This window comes from Haematobia irritans, chromosome 5 (genome assembly GCF_050003625.1).
Source record: "Haematobia irritans isolate KBUSLIRL chromosome 5, ASM5000362v1, whole genome shotgun sequence".
In the NCBI taxonomy this organism is placed as follows: Eukaryota; Metazoa; Arthropoda; class Insecta; order Diptera; family Muscidae; genus Haematobia; species Haematobia irritans.
The window spans coordinates 92,582,927-92,590,537 of NC_134401.1; the positions used below are offsets into that span (position 1 = coordinate 92,582,927).

The 7,611-nt window shown below is 34.3% G+C and overlaps 1 long non-coding RNA gene across 1 annotated transcript; it reads left to right on the forward strand.

Moving 5' to 3' along the window:
* The first annotated feature begins 2,450 nt into the window (after positions 1 to 2,450).
* LOC142238299 (uncharacterized) lies at positions 2,451 to 7,510 on the forward strand. The gene is made up of 2 exons (XR_012722693.1): positions 2,451 to 2,597; positions 7,199 to 7,510. It is a non-coding gene; the product is annotated as an uncharacterized LOC142238299 (long non-coding RNA).
* Positions 7,511 to 7,611: the final 101 nt, after the last annotated feature.

A 7,611-nucleotide genomic window follows, 5' to 3' on the forward strand; every position in this document is an offset into this window, starting at 1 on the left:
TTTGACAAAATTTTCATTCCGAAATCGGTATATATCGATGCCTTGCCAAATGGACCGGTAAAAATAAATGCGATACAGATTTTTGAGGGTCTAAAATTCCAGTATATTTAAATTTTTGTGCAAATCGGATAAAAACTACGGTTTCTAGAAGCCCAAGGAGTTAAATCAGGAGATCGGTCTATGTGGAGTCTATACTAAAACATGGGTCGACACACACCATATTCGGTTGACCTATTTGTGGTCAGCCGGATTCCAGAAGTCCCAGAAATAAATTCTGGAGTTAGGTCTATATGGGGGCTATACCAAAACATGGACCAATACTCACCACCTCTTAATGTTCCTCAAATACCTCTAGAATTCCACTTTCAGATTGGGTGAAAACTACGAATTCTAGAAGCTCAAGAAGTAAAACCGGAAGATCAGTCTATATATAGGGGATACACCAAAACATGGACCGATACGGACCATTTTCGACACACCTCTTTATGGTCCTAAGATACGTCTATATTTCTAATTTCCGGCAAATTGGATAAAAACTACGGATTCTAGAAGCCAAGAAATAAAGTCGGTAGATCGGTCTATATGGGGGCTATACCAAAATATGGATCGATACACCCCATTTGCGACACACCTATTTGTGGTCCCATTATACCTCTTGATTTTCAATTTCAGGCAAAAACTGTATATACTAGTTCCTAGACGCTCAAGAAGGAGATCGGTCTATATGGGGGCTATACCAAAAGATGGACCAATATGCGCCATTTGCGCTACACCAACTTTTGGTACTAAAATATCTCTAGATTTTCAATTTCAGGTAAATCGGATTGATAATACGGTTTCTAGAAGCACAAGAAGTAAAATCGGGAGATCGGTCTATATGGGGACTATATCGAAACATGGACCGAAAGGCACCATTTACGGCACACCTTTCTATGGTCCCAGAATACCTACAAATTTCAAATTTCAGGCAAAGGAAAGCAAAAACAGTTTCTAGAAGCCCAAGAAATAAAATCGGGAGATCGGTCTATACTAAAAGATGGGCCGATGGGCACCAAGTACCTCCTCAAGTACCTCTAGATATAGCCCATATTCGAAATTGACCTGCCTGCAAACAAAAAACGTATCTGTGCCAAATTTCAGGACGATAGCGCCATTATCGAAGGATGTATCGTGATTATGTTACAACAGACAGACAGACGGACATGCTTATAGCGTCTTAGAATTTCTCCCTGATCAACAATATATATATATATATATATACTTTATGTAGTCGGAAATCGATATCTCGTGTGTTACATACGTAATTACAAACTTATTACCATGCTATAGTGGTGGGTATAAAAATGAACTAAAAATAAAGAAGAAAATCATTGACGCCAAATCATGACCATTTTAAGCACACAATAGTTCATTCTTACTACTTTTGGGAATCGTACGAAAATTATCTTTTACTTTAGTTCATATTGAACTTATATGTACGGTCATTGAACTTTATACCCACGTTTAGTTCATAAAATGTTTGATACATACTTGAAAAAACTAAGATTTCATTAAGCTGTGGAAAATTTTGAAAAAATAATAAAATTTAACTAACAACAAATAAATTGTTTGCAATAAACATCAGTTACATTTAGCGTTAGTTTAACTACAATTTTTTTTTTCTGTGTAGAAGATTTCTCGCATTATCGGCATTTCAGATTTCGCGTTTGTCGGAATTTTCTATATGGCTCTTTTCAAGAGAAGAAGAGGTTGATGTCTATCATATATTTATGCGCCGTACCTAGCATCTGATATCAACTGCCGAGAAGTCGCTACTTATATTCCATATTCTGGAATTTTGAAACTTATTTAGAACAATGATTAAACAATCTGAAGATGGCTGATATGTATTGCAACCAACTTCAAGTTGCTATCGTTTTTAAAACTCTTGTCTGACAGCTGACAGACTTATTCCACTGACAGTTCATTTTATTGTTGAAAAGATTACAAAAGCATTATGGTCTATTACATTCGGAAGTGAAATTATTCATAATGAAATTCAAGCGTGATAGTGTGATTGCCTTATACTTATAGCTCGAAACCCACTGGTGGCTTTCGGTAGAGCCCTCCAGCCAGCGTTGCCAGAATTGTTTCACCAAAAACCACCAAAAATAACATTTTGTTCTTGAAATATATTTGAGGCAATCATTGCTCTTAAAGATCCTCAAAAGAAGATTTAGTTGTAACTTTCATACATATGCGTCAAATATGTATGTATATATGGTATTCTATAAATGTGGTGGTAATGTATACTCGCATTGCTTACGGTATCGTATTTGTATAATCAGTAGTAACGCTAATTCAGCTCTTGTGTCAATTTATTTCTTATTTTTGTAGAATGTGTTGTCATCACTGGAGAGGATTAGCTTTAGTTGATTTATTTGTATTAACTGTCCTATTTACAGAAATGTCGCACCCTTTATATTTTACACGGCTTACCTTTGGAAATATTTGACTCGGAAAATAACATCACCCAATTCATTTTGCAATTAATGGTTCGTAAACATACGGAAACAGCCTGTGGCATGGTCGATTTGGATCTAATGTTTCTTCTAGGGGTAAGTATGTTATGTAGTACACGCTTACAAAAAATCGCTTCTGTAACATATACTCCCAAACATATTTTGCTTCAAGCATATACATTTTTGGGTATTGCCCAAACATTTATATGTTTGATCTCTACCAATATATAATATGTTTGAAAGCATATTGGTCTAAACAATATATGTTTGGGTAGTCTAAGTTCCAAATAGTTTGTATTTTTGCATCCAAATTCAATAATGTTGTCTTCCAAAAAACAATATGTTATTATGTGAACATATAATATGTTTGGAAGCATTTTGCACCCAAAAATATTATATGCTTAAAAAAATTCTCCCAAACAATATTGTGCTCAAAATTTTATTTATTTATTTATATATTTACAATCATAATGAATTATGAAAATAAACAGGTAATATAGGTGCTAACAACATAGGTTTTCGACCTGAATGCTCAAAATGTTGTTTCTGCCCAATTGTATATTCCCCCACATCTTTCTCACTTCCACGAGATTTTTTAGTTCTTAGCACCTTTTTCTGTAATACAAACTTTGTAGAAGAAATTATTCAATTGTATAATTTTATTTTATTTTAATTTTACCTTTTGCCGGACGGGGATTCGAACAGCGGACCACACAGTTTGTAAGGATCAAAGAAGTAGCTGATCAATTGCCCAAGGAAAAATAAAATGTAAATTTTGTAATAACAAGCAATAACCACCAACTTAATTCAATATCGCTCCCTATTAAAAAGCGCTCCAAGCTACTAAACACATATATGTTTATAGGCTATTTCTAAATTAATATATGTTTGCATCCAACCATATTATATTTACAAACATTTTATGTCCCAAACATAATATGTTCTAACATATTAAGATATATGTCCCAAACATGTTATGCTAGTTTATGAACATTATATGCTTGCACTCAAAAATTTTGTGTTTAAAAATTTGTGTTCCAAACATATAATGTTTATAGCCAAACATATGAAAAACAGTCTTTTTCATCCGTGTAGTTGTAGAAAGTCCTGAGCAGAGAATGAGGCCGACCCGTTTTTGTCGGCGGCGGCTGACACTAATTTTTTGCCTCCGGCAGCTTGACGGCTAAATTTGTCTATTCGGCGCCGGACAATTATCCATAAAGGGTGATACGGTCAAAATTTGGTCAATATAAACTTGACGTATTTCTTTCAATTTTGCATTTAAAAAACCTGAACACCCCTCATTTTGAAGGTGTGTGTGTGTGTAGAATGTTGCTCCTATTTTGATTTTGGAATTCACTCTTCAGTTGTCAAAATGCCGTCCAAGCAAGAAGAGCAGCGTATCAAAATTTTGCTCGTGCATCGCGAAAATCTGAGCACGCAAAAAAATAGCTAAAAGTTGCCAAATCAACCGTTACAAATGTAATTAAAGTGTTTGGGGAACGTTTGTCGACAGCCAGGAAGTCTGGATCGGGGGGAAATCGAAAACCGGAAGCCGCTGAGACGACAAAGAGAGTTGCCGGTAGTTTCAAGCGAAACCCTAACCTCTCTCTCCGAGATGCCGCAAATAAGCTGGGTGTATCGTCTACAACCGTGCATCGAGCAAAAAAACGAGCCGGACTATCGACTTACAAGAAGGTAGTGACTCCAAATCGCGATGATAAACAAAATACGATGGCCAAAGCGCGATCCCGGAGGCTGTACACGACGATGCTGACGAAGTTTGACTGCGTGGTAATGGACGACGAAACCTACGTCAAAGCCGACTACAAGCAGCTTCCGGACAGGAGTTCTATACGGCAAAAGGATGGGGAAAGGTAGCCATCTGTACCTGTGGCTTGAAAAGCAGCATTTTCATAGCTTCCGGGACTGTCTACCAAGAAATTTACGTGAAAGAGTGTTTGAATAAACGTCTGCTGCCTTTCCTGAAGAAACACGGTTGTTCCGTACTGTTTTGGCCGGATTTGGCATCTTGCCATTACAATAAAAAGGCCATGGAGCGGTACGCCGCCATCAACGTGCAGGTGGTTCCCAAGGACAAGAACCCTCCCAACACGCCAGAGCTCCGCCCAATTGAGAAATACTGGGCTATTGTCAAGCGGAACCTAAAGAAGACCAAAAAAAAAAAAACTGCTAAGGACGAGCAGCACTTCAAGGCAAACTAGCTTTCTGCGGCGAAGAAGGTGGACAAGGTGGCTGTACAAAATCTGATGGCAGGTGTCAAGCGTGAGGCCCGGCAATTCGGATTTGGAAAAGCGAAAGCCTAACTGAATATTTTTCTTGAATTTTATACTAATTGAACTAGAAAAAGAAATTTAATTTGATTTTTTAAATAAACGATTTCACCGATTTACACGCGTTTTCCCTTGACCAAATTTTGACCGTATCACCCTTTAATGCCGAGAGGGAATAGTCTTCGGCTATTGTCACACTAGACAAAAATTTGACCAAAATGAGTGTCAAAAATTTTTCTAGAATCATTTTCCAAATATCTGAATACGGTTTTTGGAAAATAATGTTACCATGATGTTATATATCCAATATGAGCTAAATATGTTTTCTGGTTCGGTTGTGGCGACGGATTCTTTTTTGATTTATGTCAAATATTTACCCAATGTGACCATAGCATTAGACCCATCGTTTAGTATACCGATTGTCTTAGAATTAAATTCTGACTCGATTTATCAATGTCCGTCTGTCTGTCTGTATATGTAGTTTTGTGTGCAAAGTACAGCTCGCAGTTTAAGTTCGATCGTCTTCAAATTTGGCATAGCCTCTTTTTTCGGTTCAGATTTAGATATAGCTCCCATATATATCTACACTGAAAAAAATATTGTCGTGAGGTCAAAGATTTCATGTCTTTAAAATACGAATGGAAATTTTTCTTAGCATAGAAGACGCATTTCTCTAATATAAAGTTTTTTTTCCTTGTCCACAAGTCGATAAACTTTTCAATGAAGTCGTATTGTCCTTATATTAAGTGATTTGACTTAAAAATGGGTATCATAACATGAAAGAAGACATTTTTGGGCTAAGGTCAAGTTGATTTTAATAATTCAGAAAATTCTTTAAAATTAATGAAATTCTCTTTAAATTTGTTGTCTTTTAGCAACTTGACTACAAAGCAAAAAATCGTTCAAAAATAGGACATGTTTTTCAACACTTTATTTTAAGGACGTTTTTACTTGAAACAAAGCATAATTTCTACTGGAAGTCAAGTCTGAATTTGGAAAATAAAGTTGTCGTTCACTCGTTTTTAAAGGACTTTGATAGCATATGAAGAAAACAAGCTGAAAAAACGAAAAATTAAAATTTGCTTCCTAGAAGCAAGTACACAAAACCCAAATTTAAAAGAGAATTGTGTCTTAAAAGTGTCCTTACTTGTATTCTCCGCTTCTTTGGCTCGGAATCAATACAAACATTTTTAGAGTAAAGACAAAATCATTGGAACCGGGCATGCTTTTTTTCAGTGTATCGTCCGATATGCATTTATATTGCCCCAGAGACCAGAATTGCATATTGATTTGCTTCAAAGTTTGCACAAGGAATACAAATGATGGTATCGTCAAGGTGTTCGGTAGTAAATCGTAAATAATGAGTTCACTGAAAAAACAGTGAACCCACCAGGAAGAAAACTTTTGATTAATTTTAGAAAATTTTGAATAGTTTTAGAAATTTTTAACTAAACAGTATTACAAGCGCTGGCATCACGCCGATATCACAAAAATAAGTAAATATTTTTCGACAAATTCAAGAAAATTTATTAGACATAAATAATTTTTTTCACTTTTTAAAGAAAATTTTGCAGTTTGAAGGAAAAAAATTGGAGTTCAAAATTGCAAGAATGTCTTTAGTGACATACGAAGTTCATGATGGACGCTGTTGTAGTAAAATTTACAAATTTAAAGAAATAATGAACTATTTTGTGAGAAATACGAATTTAGTAAAACTTTTTACTTCATTTGTGTATAATTTTTTCCCGTCTTTTAGTTCATTTAACTAACGTACGTAAAAAATTATTAGAGTAAATGAAACTTTCTCCAAATATAATAATTTCATGAACTTAAATATAGTTAAATTGGCTTTAGTGAAATAGTGAGTTCACTTTTTTTTGAGTGTTCATAACAAATTCAGGATTTTCTAGAAAATATATCAAAAGTTATTTTAGTTTCAATCTAGACGAACGATTCGTCTCGAGTCGATTTTGTGTTTCGTGAACAGGCAATCTGCTAATGTTTTTGGAACAATCTGACAATAAATCGGGCTACAATTTTAACCTAAACTAACCTAATCTAATCTACTTGTTTTAAATCAAAAATTGTTACTTTAAGGGAAAATTTCTTTACTTCAAAATATACGACCTTAAAGAGGGACATATATTTTCAAGGTTCGTGTCCAAAATTAAATGAAAAAAAACTATAATTAAAGGAAAGACTATGAACTATCTTTTAATTAAAGTTTCTTTATTTTACAGAAATGTGTCCTTAATATTGTGAATATTGCTAGTTCTACAATTTAGATTGCATAATCTTTAATCTTAGGTCAATATTGTTTTTCTTTTCAGTGCAGAAACTAGCTGGCGTTAACGAAACAAATTTAAATAAAATAACGAATTTAAAATTTTTTTCTACTTACAGATAATCAACGCTTTGGCCATGTATATCATATTTTTAATACAAATCGATTTGGGAAATGTTTCACTCAGTAACACCAATTCAACAGTGGCCTAAAATTTGAATCATATTAGTTACTCTTAGTCCTTAGACAGCGGTCATTGGTTTTTAATGTGAAAATGCTTTTTGTATCCATTGTGGTTGCTATTGTTTTCCAAAAGTGAATAAAGAGATAATTTGCAGGAAAACAATGGAATCAATTACCATAGGCCTTTATACAATTATGTTAAATGAAAACAAAAGAAAATAATTATCAATAAATATTCAATCTAATAACTGATTAACCCTTTTGTTACTGGTGACTGTGATATATAAGCTAGTATGGTATGTGTTTAGCATTTTAGTTTGAATTTAGTAACAAGCGTGTAATGTTTCCC